The following is a 22,705-nucleotide window of genomic DNA, read 5'->3' on the forward strand; positions in this document are numbered from 1 at the left end:
CCAGTACAGGGGAACGCCAGGGCCAAAAAGTGGGGGTGGGTGGGTAGGGGAGTGGGGGGGGGAGGGTGTGGGGGACTTCTGGGATAGCATTGGAAATGTAAATGAGGAAAATACCTAATTAAAAAAAATATATATATATAAAGAAAGAAAGCAAGCAACCAAGAATCCGTGCCTTGATCCTCTCTTTGCTCTTGACTATGGATGCGATGTGACTGGGGCTGTTTGAGTTCCTGCCTTGACTTCCTGGAAATGACGAACTGTAGTCTGGGATTGGAAACCAAATAAAACCTTTCTCTTCTTCCATAAATTGCTTTCGGTTAGGGTTAAGGTACTCGTCACAGCAACAGAACTGAAACTAGAAAAGTCAGGGACAGCAAAACACATTCTCTTACAGAGCTGCAATTTTAGGCTGAGAACACATGCATCATACTTTGTACGTTTTTCCAAATTACAGTGTGCTGTCCCTACCTGTTCTAAAGTAAGCCTTTTGAAGTATTTCTCTAACCCTGTCCCTTAACCACCCCAGTCTCTTACAATAATGATTCAACTTCAACTATCAACTTCTATGAAATCAATGCTGAAAAAAAATTATGTTGCATATATATGATACCGTGTTACAAAAGGGCAGTTCACACACCTGTGTGTTATACATTGAGCATGGTCCCACAAGTCCCATTCCCCTCTCCTAACTTCTGTTAGTTCTCATTGGGACAATATTTTGTTTCTACTTTCACACCATACATGCCTGCACTATTGCCTGCATCTATATAAAATGCATAAAGAAAACATACAACACTTTTCTTTCTAAAACTGACTTCACTCAGCTGATAGCGCATGTCTTTTATCCCATCACTTCAAAGGCAGAGGCATATGGATCTCTGTGAGTTCGAGGCCAGCCTGGTCTACAAAGTTAGTTCTAGGATAGTTAAGGGCTACACAGAGAAACCCTGACTCAAAAAACAAAACAACAAAACAAAACCCCATAACTGGCTTAATTCTTTTAAGAGATAGGGTCCTACATGTCTTAGGGTTTCTACTACTGTGATGAAACACCAAGACCAAAAGCAATTTGTTAGGGAAAGTTTCAGCTCAGGATTCCACAGCACTTAGGGAAGGAAGTCCATCACTGGGGGACACCAGGGCAAGAACTCAAACAGGGCAGAACCTGGAGGCAGGAGCTGATGCAGAGGCCATGGAGGAGTGCTGCTCTCTGGCTTGCTCTCATGGCTTGCTCAGCCCATCTTTTTAAGTATCCAGGACCACCTGCCCAGGGATGGCACCGTAAGCATAGAGATGGGCCCTCCCACGTCAATCATCAATTAAGGAAATGTACCACAGTCTTGCTCACAGGCTAGTCTAGTGGGAACGTTTTAACAGTTGAAGTTCCCTCTTCCAAAATACTATAGCTTTTGTTCTCTTCAAAAAAACCTAGCTAGCACACTACCTGTGAGTGTGAACAGAGGATGCCTGTCTTTCTGTGATTGGCTTACTTTGTGTCACATAATATCCTTCTCATTCAACTAATTTTGACATGATGACAAGGACACCCATACTTTATGTCTGGATAGTATTGCACTGCATATATCCCCATAATGTCCTTTTGCCCTATCTTGCTCCTAAATATTGGTGGATACATAGGTTGGTTCATAGTTTGGTTTTTATGAAGAGCAATGTAGGAAGACAATCCCTTGACATCTTAATTTTATCTCTGCGCCCAGACACAGGCTTTCTGCATTACACAGTGGTCCTAGTGTTTAACGTTTTTGAGGATGGAACTGAATGGGAAATAGAAAGCAATTCTTCTAAGACTTGGGGAAAGATAAGGCTGCCATTTCCCAACACATCGGCCTTAGTGCTGGAAGTCCCAGCTGTAGTGATGAAGGCCTCCAGGCTGAAAAGGAGGGTATTAAGTTGTCCCAATTTGGCTAGGAGAGAATATCCTAAAAATGCTGCTATAAAACTGTTAGAACTAGTAAATCATTTTCATAAAGTTGAAAACTGCAAAAATCAACCTATACAATCCAGCAACCTATCTGTGCACTTCACTGACTATCTGAAAAACAAATTAGGAAAAAAAAATCCCATTTATATCTATGAAACCCTCATCCAGGAATAAATTTAACTAAGGCTATAGATGATCCCTGCAGTAGAAAGAGCAAAGCATCGATGAGAGATACTGAATAAGATACAGATAAGTGGAAAGATAACATGTGTTCCTGGACTCAGAGAATGAGTGCATACCACCCAAAGTGGGCATAGGTTTAGTAAACTCTGCTAAAATACCAGAAATAAAATCATACATAACAGTAAATATCCCAAATAGTCAAAATCAATCTTGAGCAAAAAGAAAGAGATGCCTCATTTCAAATTATACCACAAAGCAATAGTAGCCAAAACACCACAGTACTGGCATAAAAAGATGTCACAGAGCAGAGAGTCTGGAATTAAATCTAGCAATTCAGCCAGCTGGTTTTTCACAAAGTTTCCATGAACACACATGGAGGAAGGACAGACCCTTCAGTGAGTGGAGCTGAAGAAACTGGATAGCCATGTGCAGTTGAGACTGAACACTGTCTCTCAGCCTATGCTGCAAATTGTCAACTAACAGAGAAAGTCTTGAGTGTAAGATGTGGAACTATGAAAATACTAGAAGACAACACAGGAGAAGTGAGGCATGACATTGGATCTGACCTTGAAAACACAAGTTACGAAAGCAAAAACACACCAAAAGGATTTGATCTAACAGATGAGTTTCTTTCTGACACAGGCAGCAAATAGCAGAACGGAGGGAAAACTCACAGAAAGGAAAGAATTGTTCATCAGCTGTTGTCTTAGCTATTCTCTGGTGCTGTGAGAAGACACCACGACCAAAGCAACTTTCAAAGGAAAGCATTACTTAACTGCTTACTTACAGTTTGAGAGGGTTAATCCATAACTATCAAGGCAGGGAGCAGAGGACAGGTAGGCATGGTGCTGGAGCAGTGGCTGAGAGCTCGCTTCAGATCTGCAAGTTGCAGGTTACAGGAGGGATGGGTGGGAGAATGGGCCTGGTGTAGGCTGTTGAAACCTCAAAGCCACAAGTCACACACCTCCTCCAAGGCTAGACCTCTTAATCCCTCCTAAACAATCTACCAACTGGGAAGCAGACATTCAAATACCTAACCATCTGAGAGTCATTCACTACCATAGCTATGCACTGCCAGAGGTTGCTATCCTAAGCATCAAAGAACTCAACAGAACAGGAACAACAGCAGAAAGACAGATAGCCCAGTTTCTTAAAGTGTATGTGCTGGTTTGAATGAAGATGGCCCCATAGATTCATATAGAGTGAGTGTCACTATTGGGAGATGTGCTTTTATTGGAGTGCGAGTGACCTTGTTGGAGGAAGTGTGTTGCAGGGAGTGGACTGTGAAGTTTCAAATGCTCAAGTGAGGCCCCGTGTCTCTCTTCCTGCTGCCTGCCAATTCCGATGTAGAACTACCAGCTATCTCTCTAGCACCATGTCTGCCTGAGCGCTGCCATGCATCCCACCATGAATATAATGGACTGAACCTCTGAGCCGTAAGCTAGGCTTAGTTGAATGTTTTCCTTTATAAGAGTTGGCGTGGTCATGGTATCTGTTCACAGCAATAAAACCCTAACTAAGAAGCACAGCAGAGGACCTAAGTAGACATTTCTCAAAACATTCAAATGGCCAACTGATGTATGTTCAGTGCCACTAATCACCTCAAAGTGCAAATCAAAACTACAGCCAGATACCAGCATACCTCAGTCAGTATGGTCATTAGAAAAGACAAATGTGCGGGTGAGGACATGGAGAGAACGAACCTTGACGTGTGGTTGATGAGAGTAAGTCCTTATAGCTGTTATGAAAAAAGCTGTATGGAGTTCCTCACAAAGCCATAGCATGCAAGTTGTGCGCACACGTTTGTGGCAGAATGAGTCAACACTGTGAAAGGTAGAAATACCCCAGATGTCTATCAACTAACAGATAAAGAGTGGTGTGCCTACATAGTGGAATATCATTCAGCCATGAATAGTGTTGATACACTATATCATGAGTGATACTTGAACAGAGTTTGTCAGATGCAGGAAGCCATTCACAAAGGGACACACATTACAGGTGGCCTCTAGATGACCCATCTGTGACAGGAAACTCCACAGAGACAGAAAGTAGGTGAGAGTTATACAATAGCCATGGACTTGTCCATTCTAAGTGGGTGGGTTGTATGAAATCTCAATTAGGTTGTCCCTTAAAAAGAGACACCAATAAAAGTTTAGAACACGGATTGACAGTTGTAGGGGGGAAATCCATTTAAATTCACAAAATCAAGTCAGTTCCAAAGGAACCGAAAGTTTCTTCACAGTACAGAGTATTTTAAAGAGCCTAGAGATCCCAAATCTTGTGGTACAAGGTTCCAGCAACAGTGTGTCATTGGGTGTGAAGCTGGGAGCCAGAGAGTACCACCCCTCCCCTCTGCCTGGCCTCTCCCTGCATAAGCCTCTTAGGGTCTCCTGTTGCTGCACTGCCATAGAGGAACAAAGTAGGGTTAATGTGAGCTTGCTAAAGACTAATCCAGGAGCAATCTTAGAGGAGCCCAGGAAGGAGGGATGGGCAGACCTCTACCTGCCCTGGAGCAGAATGTCTGGCCAGGGTTTGGTGCTGATTATCTTGAGATGAAGCTCCTAGGTACGTAGAGGAGGCTTCTGTCTTAGAATTTCCATTGCTGAGAATAGACACCATCACTAAGGCCACTCTTATAAAGGAGGACATTTCATCAGGGCTGGCTTACTGGTCCTGAGGTTCAGTCCATTAGCATCATGGCAGGACACATGACAAGCATCCAGACAGGCATGGCGCTGGAGGAGATGAGAGTTCTACATCTCGTTCCGAAGGCAACCAGGAGAAGACTGGCTCTTGCGCCTTGGGCGAAACATAAGCTTAGGACCTCAAAGCCCAGCCCCTTAGTGACACATTTCCTTCAACAATGCCCCACCTATTCTAACAAGGACACACCTCCTAATAGTGTCATTCCTTGTGGGGCCAAGCATTCATACACATGAGTCTGTGAGGGCCAAACCTATTCAAACCATTACAGCTTGTCTGAGTCAAGACAGCTGCCGGTCTGAAGGAAAAGGAGTAGGAACCCTCAGCAGAGCCAAGATTCTCCTCAAAAGAATAGTTTATGCTGGGTATACACTTGCAGTTCCAGCACTAGGAGGTGGAGGCAGGAGGATCAAGAGTTTCAGGTTATTCTAGGCTTGATGAGACCCAGGCACAAATACAAAACAAGGGACAGATGTGACTCTGTTCTATCCTACAGATGAACGATAGAGCCCCCTGCCTCCCATTCTATAGCATGCAAAACCCTGTTCTTTCCCCAACACTAGAATAAAAACATGTTCCGTGGTATCAGCAGTGAGGGGACAGTCATAGCTCCATGCTGTCATCTCTGTCAGCCTCACAAATCCTGTAATCTTTCAGGGAGCCCCTTTCGTGACTGATGGAGGAAAGGATTTCAGACCTACCTAGCTTGAAGCAGAGTTGACAATTTTTATTGAAGATATTTCAGTGTAGGTTCGATTCTGAGGGTTAGGAGGACGAGAGACACCCAGAAGAATCTAAGACATACCTGAGTGTGGCACAGACTCTGCAAGGGACAATCATGGTTGGCTGTCTTGCTGTTAGCCCCACACAGCATTTGATGGCTCTCCATCTGCAAAAGTTGCTAGGAACTCTTTCCTCCGCTCCTCTTTTGTCTCTTGATAATAGAGACTATAGGGTGACTCCATATATGGAGAGCTATATCTGATAAGATAAAACCGGGAGCCACTAGAATCGAGTAAGGTATGTAGTATGGTTAGCATGCTTCCTTCCCTTAGGGTTTTGTGGTGATGTTTCTAGAAAATTGTCAGCTTCCAGTTAACTGTGCTGGAATGTTGGTGAGAAGCTTCAACCAGACTTCAGAGAGAAGGGCTCCTTTCTCTTCTTAGGTCCCTGTGATTTTCCTTATCTTTTATCTTGACTCAATGGGACCCTAATAGGACAGTGGTTCTGAGCCTTCCCAATGCTGCAACCCTTTTGTACAGTTCCTTATGTCGTAGTGACCCCCCCAACCATAAAATGATTTTCATTGCTACTTCTGTATGTTATGAATGTACTGTTATAAACAGTAATGCAAATATCTAATATGCAGGACATCTGATATATGACACTGTGAAAGGGTCATCTGACACTGCCCTCCCGAAGAGGTCACCACCCACTGGTTGAGCAAGGCTGCTCTAGAATGAAGTTTGTGAATGCCCTCTTTGGCGATTGAATGAGGACCTCCCCCTTCTCTGTAACTGGTATCCTCAAAGCCAGAGTAGGGCAGACACATTTACCAAAAATGGCAGCATTAGTTTGAGATGTTTCTCTCTGGTTTTAATTAGCTGGCCTAGCCTGTCATCTGTTGAGGCCATTTTTGGTTGAATTTGTGGGAAAAATAATGCTTCAGCCAAGGATAAAAGAATGCCCAGTGTTTTAGTCTCTGGAGCATGCGGGGAACCCCTAGGTCCTTCCCCTGTGTTTAGGCTTCAGAGTGAAGGCATGCCTGCACTTTTCACATATGCTTGTGTGTTTAGTAACATTAAAACAAATGTCACTAAGCCAAGAGTGGTGACAAATGCCTTTAATCCCAGCACTAGGGAGGCAGAGGCAGGTGGATTTCTGAGTTCAAGGCCACCATGGTTTTACAAAATGGTTCCAGGACAGCCAGAGTTACACAAAGAAACCGTTGTCTTGAAAAACCAAAACCAAAATCAGAACCAAACCAAACCAAATCAAAAAGAGGTTAGTGGGCATAACCCACTAGCTCACGGTGCCGAGTTAAGTGTGCAGATTGCTGAATGTTTACCGATAGCTGAACACACAGGGGGAACCAGACCCAGATTCCAAAGGCATTCAGAATTGCTCTTCCAGTGTCTCCTCCCTGCCCTCAAGGATGAGGCTGCTTACAGCAAGGGTCTTTGTATACCGGGGACGCTATGCGAGGCACTTGTGAGATATGCCCAGGATGCTTGCGCATTGCCTGATTATACTTGGTTCTCAATCGCCATGGACTTGGCTCTCACCTTGGTGCCCTCAGGGTCCTCTGGAGAGTTAACACATGCATTTTGACTCAGGGATACTGCTCTGGAGCCCCAGATTACAAATGTCTGAGAAGTCCTCAGGGGCAAATCTTTCTGTCTGGAAAAGGTACCACTGTGCCTCCTTCAGGGGCAGCATGTGACAGACAGTAAAGCAGGAAGTTAGAGAGTGAGGTCTTTAAAAATTGGGATACAAAACAACAGAAACAGTCGGTAAAGAGAAAGGTTGGAAAATCTAAACAGAAGCCCACTAAATCCAGCCCCTGGCATGGGCACAGAGGGACTCTCTTGTCTCAAGATGGCCTGTGGCTCACTGTAATATGAAAATGCGCACCTCTGGTGGAGATTCACTGTATTATTCTAATTTATCCTTATTGCTGTGATACTTTAACCAAAAGCAACATGGAGAGAGAATGAGTTTATGCGGTGTGTAATTAATTCCACATCAAAGTCAAGGCAGAAACATAAGGCAGGCCTGCTTGCATTTCCATACCACATTACTTTTGTCCAAGCAACTCACTTCACACTCAGTGAAGTACAGCAGGGACCATGAGGGAAGCTGCTTGCTAGCTGGCTCACAAGCTAACTTACACTTAACAATTTTCTTACACAGTTCAGGACCACCTGCCTAGGGAATGGCACAGCCCACAGTGGGCTGAGCCCCCTACATCAATTAACAATCAAACCAATTCCTCACGGACATGGTTACAGGCAGATCTGATCTAAGCGATTCCTCAGCGGAGGCTCCCTTCCCAGATAATTAATTCTAGGTTGTCTCAAGTTGGCAGTTACAGCTCACGAGGATAGATGCTGAAGACACACGCTGTGTAAAATTATTATAGAACTACACAGAATGGAGAGAACATGCTTGGAGAAGCTTGTGTAATACAAAGAAGAGAGAAAAAAATTGGTCCTGTGAAACGTAAGACACCTCCTTCCCCATTGTGCACCAGGATAAGTTGAGTTGTTCAACTTTGTGCTTTCTCCCCTGTGGGCTATCTTTTTTAAAAAGAACAAAAACAACAAAACAAAACAAAACAAAACAAAACAAGAAACAAAATTGTATTGGCTTCGGTTATAATTGTGTTTCTCTGATATGATGATGATGACGGTGATGACGGTGATGATGATGATCATACCCAAAAACCTAGAGTCCCACTGGATGTGACTTCTGTACCTCCAGTAGCATCTCCGCCCGACCAGAGTCCTGCTATGACACTGGTCTTTGCAGGTAGGCTAAAAGAGTTTAACTTTGCTGTGTCCCCTCATATAGGGATCGGGCCTCCTGGCTTGTCACTAATCAGTCAAACCAGGTCCTCTCTGGAATGTGCAAACCTGTGGTAGAAACTTCCAGGTATAATTTGATCAGACCATAGCCAGAAGGCTCCAAGTTCCTGTCAGAGACAGCAAAAATTGACCTTCCCATCCCCTACCAGGGACATTGTCACTAATTTGGGGGACAGTGGCAACTTGGGTCAGAAGGTGGTGGCCAAGACAGGACCTTCTGGAAAGGAAGCACTAAGTCGCAGACCTCATAACCCTCAAGGCTGGCTGGCTGCAGGAACTGTCCATGGAACTCCTTTGCTTCTCATTATAGCCTGGGACTGGAGGATGGGGCAGGGGCCATCAAGGGTTCTCTCTGAAACTCTGAGACACTCAGCAACTTGCCTAAGGTCATACAGCTGGGAAGAGGGTGAGGCAGAATTAGAATCCAGGTTGCAGCACAAAGGACCTGCTACCCATACAGGATGGGGAGGAGACTCCTCCAGCTGGGGAAGTTTAGTTCCCTTTACCAGAGAGCAAAGGTCAGAGCCAGAGACCTAGGAGAAGACCATCAGGCTACTGAGCCTTAGTAATGCCTCCTTCCACACTGTGCAGCCCTCCACACAGGGAGCCCTGTGTGATCTAAGGGTAGGAGCACAAGGAAGGTGCAAATGCCCCTTCGGTGTGTCTGTGGATGCTCCCTCACCCGATGCTTAAGGAGCACTGGGTGAGGCAGGTCTCCTGTAGCCCAGTGGGTATGGAATGAGCCTGTTCTTCTTCCTCTGATCTCTAATGTCCCTGAGACTGGGGAAGGAGACAAAAGGGTATGCCTCTCAATATGCCCTGGCAGGACTTGGGGACAGGTCTCCATAGGTGGTTCACACCCATGATGCAGGAAGAAGCCTCATACTTAGTTCATGATACCGGGTTCAGTGTTGGTCCCTCATTGTGAGCACCAGTGTGCCACCTAATGAGACTGGCCTGTCCCTCTCTTTCAGGCTCCAGCAGAGAGAGATGTTCTGGCTCCCCCATCATCCCAAATATGAACAGGCCCTCGTCTGACCTCTTTTCCTTCTGTCTGTGCAGTGATAGCTCAAGGATTAAGAAAGATCATGGTGCCTCTTTCATTGCATGGGCAAAGCTTAAACAAATCTTCCCAGCTAAACAAATGGTCCACTTATGTAAATTACTTTGACTTCTCTGTGTGTCAAAGGCTGTGAAATGTATATATAATGTGCAAAGGTTGTTTGAGAAAATAAATCGAGGGATTAGAGGATTTCCATTTGTACCAGAGTAAAATGTGTCCTGTCTCTGCACTAGCTGACGGCTGGACTGAGAGCCAGTCCCCTGTGGACATGCTGAAGGCAGCAGCTCCTCTCAGCCGAAGGCAGAAGGGAGGCGAAGAGCTCAGCCTTCTCTCCAAAACCCTTCCTCTTTCTTTGGCTTAATCATTGTTAATTTTTGAGATAAGGTTTTACACTGTAACCCAAGTCGTTTAGAACTCTCGGGATAACCCAAGTTTGCCTCATGGCAATCTTCTCACGTGCTGAGATGAGGGCACCAACAAGCATTTCAATATGCTTATTTTCTGTCCTTCCTTCCTTCCTTCCTTCCTTCCTTCCTTCCTTCCTTCCTTCCTTCCTTCCTTCCTTCTTTTGTTTTGTTTTTCAAGACAGGGTTTCTCAAGACAGGGTTTCTCTGTGTAGTCCTGGCTGTCCTGGAACTTGCTTTGTAGACCAAGCTGTTCGGGAAGCTGTGGGCTTAGCTGGATGTGATGGCTCAAGCCTTTAATCCTAGCACTCAAGAGGCAAAGACAGGCTGAACTCTGATTTTGAGGCCAGCTTGTAGTTCTAGTCTAGCTAGAGCTACATCTGATCCTATCAAAAACAAAACAAAAAAGGAAGAGAGAAAGAAAAGAAAAGAAAGAAGAGAAGAGAAGAGAAGAGAAGAGAAGAGAAGAGAAGAGAAGAGAAGAGAAGAGAAGAGAAGAGAAGAGAAGAGAAGAGAAGAGTCACAGGTTAGCAGGGCTTGTTGGACTCTTCTGTGTATTCTCTCCCTTAGACAGGGTGTGACCCGTGGGAGGAGTAATCAGGGTACAAGAATCGGCCCAAGGAGCAGCTACCTCCGGCCACAGCCCTTGTCAGGTGCCACACCCACCTGTGGGCAAGGCTGGCTGTTCCTTCCAAGAGGGGAGAACTGGGCTTGTAAAGTGGAGAGAAGACCAAAGCTGAGACTGGATGGTGGACTGCCCATGGCCACACAGGGAAGTGATGGAGAACCACTTCTCTCCACTGGGTCTTCATGGCAGTCTGGGAGTAGGCAGTTTCCTTATCTGAGTAGCTGTGACTTATCTGTTGGGACTTCTGTAGGATTTATAGAGCCTGACAATATCTGGGCCAGTATTGGTGTCCATCTGCCAGGACTGCCACAAAAAAAACATATAGGACCTGGTGGCTTAGCAGAAAAGTATAGCTTCCTAGCTCTGTGGGCTGAAATCCTGAAGTCAGGGGCTCTGATGGTGGGGCTCTGGTGAGTTCCTGCCCATGGTTTGCAGATGTCCCCTCCTGTTCATCACATGGCCTTCCCTCGGTGTGTTGTGGTGGTAGTAGGGGCTTCCCCCTTTTTCTTAGAGGGATGTTGTTCTCAGCATGGGCACTTACCACCCTCACCCCATCTAACACTAAATACCCTCTAGACTCCCATCTCCATGCCCACCTCACTCCGGGTTTGGCAAAGGAATTCTGAGGAGACAAATATTAGGACTGTAACCATAGAAAATGAATGGAAGCAAATGATTGACATTTGGGAGCGTGAACAGAAGAGGAAAAAATCACGACTACGGCCACATGGGAGAACTTTTCAAGGTAGGCTCGGGAGACTGTCATTAAACAGGGGTCCACAAACTCACAGCTCTGGTCCCTTCCCCTGTGACAGGATCTGGTACACTGACGCTGAATAAATGCACTATGCCCCAAGGCCTGCCGTGCAAACCTAGCACTTGGGGGACTCTGGATCTGTGGGCATGGCCACTCTGTTGATGTCTTCTTTTCTGTGTCTTCTTTGGTCAAGCAACCCCTGTTCCTCCTCATAATCCAGTGTGCTTTCCCTGACATTTTTGCACCTGTGTCTCTTCATTGTCATTCCTACTTTTGTTTTTGTTTTTGTTTTTTTAAGTCTGTGTATTCCCCAAAGTCCCAATTCCTAAATCACAATTCCTAAAGCCATGAATAAACTCCCCTCTTCCTAATGTTGGGAGCTGTTTTAGTCAGGAGTCTCTAGAGGAACAGAATTAAGGGAAAGGATACACATACACACACACACACACACACACACACACACACACACACACAACCAGAAGTTATTAAGTGAGCTTTGAAATAGTAATCCTGGCCAAATCACACCTGAGATGCTGAGAGCCCCATGCTCGGTCCCTGAGGCCAGGTCCCTCTATCTATTGGATGAGTCCCAGGACAGCTGTCTCTCATGTTGGGAGCAATGATCGATAGTCACTCAGTGTATGAGGTGAGGCGCCGCAGTAATCTGTCACACTTGCTTTCCCCAGCAAGTCCCCTTTGCTCCAGCAGAGATTGTGTTAAACCAGCCTCTCCCTGTCCCCGCTGGTCACATCTCAAAGGACCCCTGGAAAGCCAGAAACTGGAGGAGGAGGTGAGAGGGGTTCCAACCTCTCATTTTTGAATCCTGCCCCACCTCTGTTGCTTCCTCTTTCCCTCCTCAGCATCTTTGCCTCAATTCCTCAGAGAATCTTCTGTTCTGACCCCTGTCCACCTGCCTCTTTTCTTTTTTCCTGGAATTTTCACATCAGTGCATTCCTTAGGAATAGGCTGCACACTCTCTGGAGCCTGCACCCTCCAGCCCTGTTCAGCCCTGACCAGACCTTCCCAACTGGTCAGCCTTGACTGAGGGCTGATCTGAGCAGAAGGTACTCCCAACTGGTTAACCTTGACTGAGGGCTGATCTGAGCAGAAAGTCCTCCTCAGCCTTAGGACAGCCTTCCAGGCACCAGAACCTTCTTGTACAGTCACTGCAAAGAAAGCTCTTAAGAGCTAATGGAAAGAAAACCAGTGTATCCTGGGGACCCAGAAAATGTCCACGCTGAGACCTTCATAATAAAACACATTGTGTCTTGCTCCTGTTGACAACTGAGATGTGGGTGTACTTGTGGTACATGTTTGTGTATGGACAGGCCAGAGACAACCTCAGGTGTTGTTCCTCAGACCCCTGACTTCTGTCCTGGAACTCACCAAGTGGGCTAAGATGGCTGACTGACAAGCCTCCTATCTCTGTCTTCGCAGCACTGGGATTACAAGCCCATGACACAACATGCATTTTTAAATGTAGGTTCTGGGGATTGAACGCAGGTCCTTACAGTTATGCAACAAGTATTTTGTTGACTATCTCTGGGCTCTTCCCTTCTTACCATATGCTTTTCTGGTTTCTGTCATAGTTTTGGTTTGTTGTCTGTTTGTTTGAGATAGGATCTTGCTACACAGTCCTGTCTGGGATGGAATTTGCCGCAGAGCCCAGGCTGGCTTTTGACTTATAGGGATCTTTCTGCCTCTGTCCTCCTGACCCTGCTCCCCCACCCCTACCTCTGTCTTGTGCTGGAAATACAAGTTTGAACCAGCACATTCATACTGACAACTTTAAAAATGCCTTTCTAGGCCCTCCTGGTCCTTCTGTCTCCTCTCCGTTCACCCTCGCCTTTTCTTCCCTTAGCTATACTGCCAAAGGGAATCCGAGACTGAGCATAGCCCCTTCCCAGGCATCAGAGTCACTTAAGTAAATTTCATCAAGTACTTACTTCATGCTGGGTTGTAGGAAGTCAGTTCCCATCTGTGACCGCTTGGGGCGCTACCAACAAGGTACCAAGGCCCCAGATATGGATTGCTTCTCCTTGCTCAGCCCTACCTTGCAACACCACCTGCTCCTGGCCCAGGGCTGCTACTGTCTTGCCCCTTCCATGGTGTCTCTCCAACCTCGAGGTTTTTCTCCAAACCTCTACTTTCCCTGCTCACACAAGTAACTTGGGTACCTTCCAAGCAGATAGGGTCCATGGGGAAATGATGCGGGCTCAGATCTGCAGTAGGCCCAGGACCCATCACCAAGGCAACCAAAGGTTGCCTCTGTTCACTCAGGCCTCAGATACAAGGCTGGACAGTTTGTGACACCTGGTCCTATCCTTAACCCATCACTCACTATGGCTTCTGGAAAGGGCTTTCCCAGCTTCTGTCATTTAAAGATAGAGCACAGCCTGTACCAGCCTGTACCAGCCTACCCACTTAAGGTCATCCTTTTCTCTGGGGTCCCCAAGCATCTCTCTGGTTGCAGACTTCTTCCCCTTCTTCTCTATTAGCAGAGCCAGGTTGCACAGACCACCTCTTTGCCAAGACAGACATTATTTGGATGTCCAAAGACAGGTAAGCCTAGGGAATAGCTTAGCAACTTGGGACTCCGCTTGGTTTGGACTATACACTAATATCTCTGCTAATAATACACTTAGCGGCCAACACTGTCATTACCTGCAGGCACGTGCACACATACCACTGTCTGAGCAATGTACCTAGCAGTCTGACAGCAACACAGGACTCCTACTTGCACTGAGATGCACATATACCTCTCTCTGAACAGTGGAGTAAGTTTTTCTCATAACTGTCAAACTTAGATCCTATTCAACAGTGCTTCAGTTTTGTCTTCACACAAGGTTAGGGAGTACATTCTGACCTAGACTAGTTTGGGCTATATGCACAATAAGGCAAACTTTGTCCTCTGTGTGAGCTTTTAGGGAGAATTCCCTGTTTACCATCTTAGTTAGGGTTTTACTGCTGTGAACAGACACCATGACCAAGACAAGTGTTACAAAGAACAACATTTAATTGGGTCTGGCTTACAGGTTTAGAGGTTCAGTCCAGTTTCATCAAAGGTAGGAACATGACAGCATCCAGGCAGGCATGGTGCAGGCAAAGCAGAGAGTTCAACACCAATATCTGAAGGCTGCTAGTGGAAGACTCACTTCCAGGCAGCTAGGGTGATGGTCTTAAAGCCCACTCCCACAATGACACGCCTATTCCAACAAGGCCACACCTCCTAGTGCCACTTCCTGGACCTTGTCTCCAAAAAGAAAAAAAGATGACGGGGAATTCAGAAAAGGACAAAAAAATGGGTTCTAAACCCCAGGTTTACAAGAGGTTGGCTTGAGCCTCCACAACTGGTGCCTACCAGGCAATGCAGTATTCAATTCCAACTCTAGCTGGGTGTGGGGCTCCAGCAGGCACAGATCAGGAGACGAATGGCACAAATTGTCTTGTCACCTCAAGAAGGCCTGGAATAACAGAGCCTTCTCTGTTATTCACTGTAGGACACCAATCCTGCCGTTTATTGTACAAGATTCTGGCCAACCTCCTGTGTGCCTTCATTTTGTCAGTTTCTATGACATTGCCTCCAACACACAAGTCAGCCATGTTTTCCCCAAAGACAACTGGGCAGATCGGATTTTCTGTGAGCCTCAACACAGCTTCATTTGAACCCTACACTAGAAATGCTTCGCTTCTTGAGCTCAGCTAGTAGCCTAGGACGGCTGAGTGCCAGACATATTGCTTTCAACTCAGAGCCTGCTCCAGAGAGGCCAGAAACCCATGGGGAGCTGCAGGCAACAATGCTGATGTTCCAGACAACTAGGAAGACTTGTCCCAAGGGCAGAAACACTTTTAAAATAATAATAACAATAATAATAAAAGATCTGAGAATCACTGTAAGAATCAAAGGTAACTCCCTAAGAAGGAGCTCTGCAGAAACGAAGGCTTTTGTCCAATGTCCTAGTATCTGCCCAGTGATGTTTCCTTTGAAACATGGTTTTATTACATGCCCACACTTCCCCTGTCTTCCAACTAGAGACTATCCAGGCTGAAATAAGATCCTGTACTGAGGCCTTAAAAACTTGGAATAGTGGAGGGACTGTCTTAATTAGAGTTTTACTGCTGTGAACAGACACCATGACCAAGGCAAGTCTTACAAAGGACTGAGAGTCTCCCGAACAAGTCATTTGGAGAGTGCCTGGAAAGGGACAAGAGAAGCTTGGGAACCCTGAGTAAGGGACCAGAGAGGGGAAGGAAGGAAGGCCACATTTAGTGTAAGGATCCTTATACCTGGTCCCATCTGAAGTAGAGGCAGTCACCAGCAGCTGATAGCCTAAGGTAACTCAGCCTCACGTATAATCCACAGTCATCTCCCTTCAGAGTTTCAGCCTATCATGATGGAGAGCCTCAGGGGACACTTACTTAGCCAGTTAGCAGGTGTGCCTCCCTGACTCAAGATCCTGAGAATCAGGAGATCTCCCAAGCTCCCATCCTCAGCTCAGGTCCCCGGCTACAGCTTCCTCTTTTATGTTGTCCAGATAAATAGGCTAAGAAATCCGACTCTCTCCCAATGCTGAGTTATACTCCTACATCCGAAGAGATACCCACTTCTGGAGACTCTCTGTCCAGAGATACCCTCATTAGATAATGAACCAGCAAATCATTTGGGGACTCTTTAAGGATCTAGATAGTGGGTACTTCAAGCTATAGTCAATGGTATATGCCATGACTGATGCATGTGGTTCCTGGCAAAGAGGTGAAAGTGACAAAGGCACACAGCCTGCTACATCTACAGCTGAAGGGTGTATCTCCTGGGATGACATTGTCCACATGTACAGAGCCCCATTCCTAAGTCCGTGAGTCCCATGGATAGGAACACTTCTCCACCTTCCTCTTACTTCAGCAATCCTATTCACCAAGAATTCTTCACAGAGGCTTCTGCTTCCCCCAGGAGCTTCCTGTTCTAGTCATTAAGACCCCAACCCCTCATCCCTAGGAACTTGAAACTCTTAGCTAGAGTGAAAGCGGGAACAAGTGCTCACAGCCAACCCATCAGCTATTTCACCAACAGAAGCTCACCATGGGACATTCTTTAAAAGACCTCTCATTAATGTTCAAACTCACTGTGGTATCCCTGGCAGCGGGGCCACAGGGACTGCTGCTACCGTTAGGAAACAGGACAGGCTGGGTGTCTCCCTGAGCATTTTCTCTGCTCTGGAGGCTGAACTCCTGCCCATGGTCTGAACTCTTCCAGAGTGACAAAGTCACCAAAGCCAAGAACAGGGGAAAATTCATCCTGGAGCCTGGGCTGCCTTGCATAGACTCTTTCTCCTGGGGCCATAGACAGGGACCCTAAAGAGACACCTTCAGTTGGCTTGACCCAAGCCTCTTTCAGTCCTGTGACCCTGTAGCTATGCCTGTAGTGAAGTCACATCCTTTGCTCTGCTGAGCTGGCCTTTGGGTTGGGGCACAGAACCATTTGATCTCCTCTACCAGCCTGAGGGTCACTGTCATCTCACTGGGTGTCCCCAGCACCTCCACTTCCAAGCCTCACAAGTACAGGTGTTCAGCAATTCCTGATAATAGGTGGTGCTAATGTGTAACTTCAGAATACCAGAGCAGTTAAGTTATACACGCGCGCACACACACACACACACACACACACACACACACACACACACAGGTCTCAAGGTCTCACTTGATAAGCCAGGCTGGCTTTGAGCCTTTTGTCTCAGCCTCCTCTGGTGTTTAGATCACATACCCCACACACACACACAATCTCTCCCTGTCACCGTAAATCCCTTACTGGTGGAGAAGGAAAGTCAGATACAGAGCTGGCAGGCTCACTCCCTTCTTGGGACAAACACTGGCTCCTGTGTTTGGTGGAGCTATTCAGGCTGAGTAGCTGTATCTTGCCACTTTGGGATTCTTGGCAGTCACTAGTTTGGACTGGGTTGTCTGCCCACTCATGTGGGCTTGGAGAGCTGAGGCCAGAACCTCCACAGACAAAGTGAAGCTTGCGATCCACTGGCCTTCCTATGAGGACTCTCCCTATCCTGGGGTCCATGTCCGTGAAAGTCTGTGGTTGTTCAAAGAGTGGCCTGAGAGTGTGGTTGAGGGAGATGGCCTAGTGTCCATTTTCATTGCCCAAGATGCTGGAATCTCCAAGGAGACTCTGGCTTCTTCTTTCTGAGACTAAGTAGCATCAAATGTGGGCCAGGATGAAGAAAGGGGGAGGGGAAAAGAAAACACAACAGGGGGACCCAACCAGAGCCTTAATGTCTCTCTGCATTAAGACAGTCATTTCTCTCAAGGCAACAAGACATTGGTCACTAGCTGAGACAGCAGAGTAGCCAAAACTACAGGAATCCCAAGTCCAGCTCTCTGCAGCTGATGGCTTCGTGAATATCCCACATATTGGTCAAGACAGGAAATAAGAACCTTCTATTGCTATATCCAGCTGAGTTTTCTCAACTGAGTCACAACATACTCTGGCTTCTTGGCCACCAAGCACACAAATCTGGAGGGTTCTGAGGGTAGGGTCTTTTGTCCTGAAATGGTCCCTGAGCAGGAGGAGCAACGTCAGTGGGGCAGCAACACAGGGGCTATTACTCCATAGCTGTGAAGTCTCCTCCCTAGAGCACACCGTAACCCTGAGGTTTGAGCCAACAGCACACGGAAATCACAGCACTTCACAGTCTACACATACATTTACAACCAGGGCGAGCACCATGGGGAGAGAGTGCCCTGGTCTTGGAGGGCTCTGCAGTTAGTTTAACACGAGGCTTCTACCTCTCTGTGATTCTTTATAAGGTTTTGGCAAGAGGCCTTGCACGTTCCTGTTGCACAGGGCCCTGTAAGTTATTGAGACCTGTCCTTTGCAGTATATTGTCTCCCTAGTCTCCACAGCTGAAGGTATAGGAGCTGGAAAGAGTGGTCACTCTGCTTCGTGCTTCACAGATGTTGAAACACGCCGGGCTGGGAGAATCACTAAGCCAAGATGGGCTGGGAGCTCACAGGTATAGCCAGGACCTCATAGGTACTGCTGGAATCTCACAAGGGTAGCCAAGTTCTCCTTCCCATGGTCAGTCTGGCTGCCTTCTCTTTCCTAGTTCTTCTCAATCATTGCTTGCAACGCTCTGCACTTCCCCAGCAGTGACCTCTCTTCTATGGTTTCCTTGATCTCATTTCATTAAAAAATAAGATAAACATATATTTTGCTCACCTGCCAGCCAGAAGTTCCTGGGTGTTAGGCCCCCTCATAAGTGCTTCAGTTTCTTCCTTTCCCATTCACCGTCCTGTCCAGGCACCTCAGTGCAGGTCTGTGTGTCCCCACATAAGCACACAAGCTCCCTACCTGTCCCTGAGAACAAGCCTCCCTGGGAAACATTCCTGACCTTCAGACCTGCCTCACTATAGCTGGCCCCATTCCTGGGACAGGCACTTCCTGTCTGGGTGTTTACCTTGCTGGGTGCCCTGCGCCCAGGCAGGGAGGCAGACACACCTCCCTAGGAGCCAGGCAAAAGGGGAGGTGCCACTGAGATGCAGGTTGACATGACCCGAACGGCCCCTGGCTGCAAGGTAATATGGGAAGTTGACTAAGAATGGACGCCCCACCACTGACTGACCCGCCCCCTGAGTCTGAGATTGGGTAAGTGTTTATGATCCTCTTGGGTTCTGGTCACTTTTGTGTGAGTATGTGTACACGTGTGCACACACACACGTGGAAGTCAGAGGTGAACACCAGGTCTCTCTCTTATTGTTCTCTGTTTTCCTTATGGAACCCAGGGCTCACTAATTGTCCAGGCTACCTGATCAGCCATCCTCCGAATCTTACCTGCACCCTCTCCTCCTGTCTCAAACTTCCCCTGTGGGGGTTAAAGGAACATGCCACTTGCCCTTTTTTTATGTGACAGTTGTGAATCTTCTCAAGTCCTAGTGCACATATGCCAAGCGGTTTGCCAACTAAGCCAGCACTTTTAATCACTGCTTTACATGGCCATCAGGGCTCAGCTTGATAGCTCCCAGGCAGGGGACACCAGCTGCTCTATTCGAGAAGTCTTAATCAATTGTTACTATTACAGTGAATTATGATTAGTGACAGCTTCCTTCTGCCTGGTGCTTACTGCATAGCAGGCACTGAACTAAGCAGATTGCATAACCTCTCTGTGGAGCCCTGAGCCCTCACTACAAGTTGAGAATTAGGTCCATTTTAAAGATACATATGTTCGTAGATCATCTTGCCCAAGGCCACATAGATCGTAAGCTGCTCCAAGATTAGAACCCATCCTAGCTGGTACCAAAATCTTGCCTCTTAACCCATTGCTTTCATTTCTCAATGCTAATAGCTACACTGCCCATATTTATGTAAGCCTCCGATGAGCTATTGTTTTTGTGACCTACTGCTGGTAATAAATTAACCCAACCTGTACTGCCAAGAAGCAGGGCATACTTGCACTCTAGGTTTCTGTGGGTCAGGAATCTGGGCAGGGCTTGTCCGTGTTCTTTGTTCAGGAGTTCTCACTGGCTGGAGGCAAGGTGGCTGAGGGCCAGAATGCCTCTTTACAAGGCTGTGTGGGGAAGGCTCCTCTTTCAGGCCTCCTGGCTTGTTGGCAGGTCTGCATGCCTCCTTGGGGATTGCTGGACTGAGGGCCTTGCTTCCTGCTGGTTATAGCTGGGCAGCTTGCTCTGTTTTGTTTGTTTGCCTCTCTGCCATGACACCTTGCTTCATTGAGGCTGCAGAAGACCCCAGAGATCTCTCTCTCTTCACGGACATGGCTGTGTGATGTGCTCCGTGTGAGCACGCTTGGCTATGGAAGTCAGATGTCTTCCTTGAAGAATCTCCACTTTATTTATTGAGGCAGGGTCAGTCATTAGACCTGGAACTAGTCAATTCCAGCTAGTCTAGCTAACTAACTAGCTTACCGTGAGGATCACTGCCTCTGCCCACTGAGTGCTGGGAACAGCCAGGCCCACCTAGCTTTTGTGTTCTGGGGACCTAAATCCTGTCCTGTCGTTTGCATGCCACGCTCTTTCTCAGCTGAGCCATCTCCCAGTGCCGCAGACTTTTGTGATGTGCTCGTGGAAGTGACATTAAGTGGCATCCCATCACTCTGCCATGCTCTGCTTGTCAGAGAGCCGATATTAGGTACAGCCCACATGTCACAGTAGGACATGGATGCAGGAAGTAGGCACCATTGAATCTCAGATGTCCACCTAGTATGACATCCGATTGTCACAAATGTTGGTTCTGGTTTTTGCCACTGAACGCCAGAGGGAAGTAATCTCTCATCCACTCATCCCTGCTTTTTTAACAATAAAGCATATATATTCTAACTAACTTGCAAATCAATATTACTCAGCAGCTAGATTAATACAGTCATACAGTCACTCAAACACTTGCACAGTCCCAAACTCTCTCTCCCTCTCTTGACTATATATATATATATATATATATATAAAATTATATATATATATATATAATCGAGAGATATGCACACATAGATATAGATATATTAGATATAAGTAGATACAGATGTATCAGCAAACTTTACTTACTTAGAATGGCCATAGGGCTTCACTTAAGAGCGTTACACTTGGGCTGGAGAGATGGCTCAGCGGTTTAGAGCACTGACTGCTCTTCCGAAGATCCTGAGTTCAAATCCCAGCAACCACATGGTGGCTCACAACCATCCTTAATGAAATCTGACTCCTTCTTCTAGAGTGTCTAAAGACAGCTACAGCGTACTTACATATAATAAATAAATAAATCTTTAAAAAAAACAAAAAAAGAGCATTACACTTTCACTATCAAGTGCATCTTTATTCACTAATCCATCAATACATACTCACATGAAAAAAAAAACAAAAAATTAATAACTCTGACCGACCTAACCCACTCTTGGGCATATGCTCCCAAACCCCAGATCCTACTTCACAGATATCTGTACGTCCATGTTTATAGCAATGAAGTGGGGGTAACCTGAATGTCCACCAACAGAGGGAGAGATGATGAAGACATGGGTACCTACACAAATGCAAAGTTATTGGGTATGAAGAAAAATGAAATTTACAGAAAAGTAGATGGACTCAGAAAGCACACCGTTCAGTGAGGAGACCTAGGTGCAGAGAGAAGATAAGACTGCATGTTCTTCCTCATATGTGGGTCCTGGCACATAGCGCACACATGTGTATATGCGAACAGGTATAAGTTCATGAACTAATTTATCTGAAAAGCTCCGTTCTCTTATGATAAGGAAACCAGATATACAGATGTTTGATAGTTTTACCCAAGGTCATATACATTTTCCCGAACACACAGAAATGCTGGTTATTAGTTCTGTAATGAAGACATATTTCTGCTCAGAAGCTAGGTCAGCCTCCAAGTGCCACAAATGAATAGCTAACCATAGTTACCCTGGTGAACTATTATGTACAATCCCTATTGTGCTTACTTTATTTATTTGCCTTAAAGGTTTATCTGTGTGTCTCTCTGTGTATGACACATGCACGTGTGTCTTTGGAGGCCAGAAGAGTGTGTTAGATCCCCTAGATCTATAGTTACAGGTGACTGTAAGTCACCAGATGCAGGTGCTGAAAACTGAACCAGGTCTCCTGCAAGTGCTCTTAACCCCTGAGCCATCTTTCTAGATACCGTTCCCCCCCACCACCCGTTTCTTTGTCTCTGTCTCTCACCCTCCCTGCCTCCCTCCTTCTCTCTTTCTCTTTCTTTCATATCTGTGTACATACGTGATGTGTATGTGTGAGAGCGTGTTCATGTGTAAATATGGGCATTTGTGTGCTGTGGCATATGAATGGAGGTCAGAGGACAACCTTTAGTGTCAGGCTTCACCCCTGTGTTGTTTGAGACAGGGTCTCTTGCTGTTCACCAGTGCATAAGTTAGGCTTGTTGGCCCTCAAGCTTCCAGAGATTCTCTGTCTCTGCTTCCCATCCACCGTAGGAGTGCTGGGATTTCAGAGAACACGGCTGTATCCAGCTTTGCATAGGCTCTGAGGGTCTGAACTCAGGCCCTCACCCTTGCTCACTGAGCCGCCCCCTTCCTTTTATTGGTTTTAAATAAATGCCTACGAGAACACCAGCATCTCAACCTGGTGGGATACAACAGGAAGCTTGCAAAGGACTTAACAGTACAGAGTTAAAAAATGCCCCAGGCTGTGGGGAGAAATTAGGATTACCTACAGGAAACAGAAGCAAACATTGGAGCTACCTATGGGGTCTAACTCTTTTTTTTTTTAATATCTATTTTTTTAGGTATTTTCTTCATTTACATTTCAAATGCTATCCTAAAAGTCCCCCATACCCTCCCTCCCCACCCCACTACCCACCCACTCCCACTTCTTGGCCCTGGAGTTCCCCTGTACTGAGGCATATAAAGTTTGCAAGACCAAGGGGCCTCTCTTCCCAATGATGGCTGACTAGG

At 46.4% G+C, this 22,705-nt stretch overlaps 2 protein-coding genes across 2 annotated transcripts in view; one reads left to right on the plus strand and one right to left on the minus strand.

The window, feature by feature from the left end:
• Positions 1 to 18,728, minus strand: part of Ngef (neuronal guanine nucleotide exchange factor) — a 96,237-nt gene extending 77,509 nt beyond the window's left edge. Inside the window, exon 1 of the mRNA XM_021174300.2 lies at positions 18,490 to 18,728. The gene's annotated coding sequence lies outside the window, so the exon portion shown is untranslated. The remainder of the gene's footprint in view (positions 1 to 18,489) is intronic.
• A 6-nt stretch (positions 18,729 to 18,734) lies between these two features.
• The window catches only part of Neu2 (neuraminidase 2), a 23,331-nt gene continuing 19,360 nt past the window's right edge, over positions 18,735 to 22,705 (plus strand). The window contains exon 1 of the mRNA XM_021174321.2: positions 18,735 to 18,915. The gene's annotated coding sequence lies outside the window, so the exon portion shown is untranslated. The remainder of the gene's footprint in view (positions 18,916 to 22,705) is intronic.

This window comes from Mus caroli, chromosome 1, assembly GCF_900094665.2.
Source record: "Mus caroli chromosome 1, CAROLI_EIJ_v1.1, whole genome shotgun sequence".
NCBI lineage: Eukaryota > Metazoa > Chordata > Mammalia > Rodentia > Muridae > Mus > Mus caroli.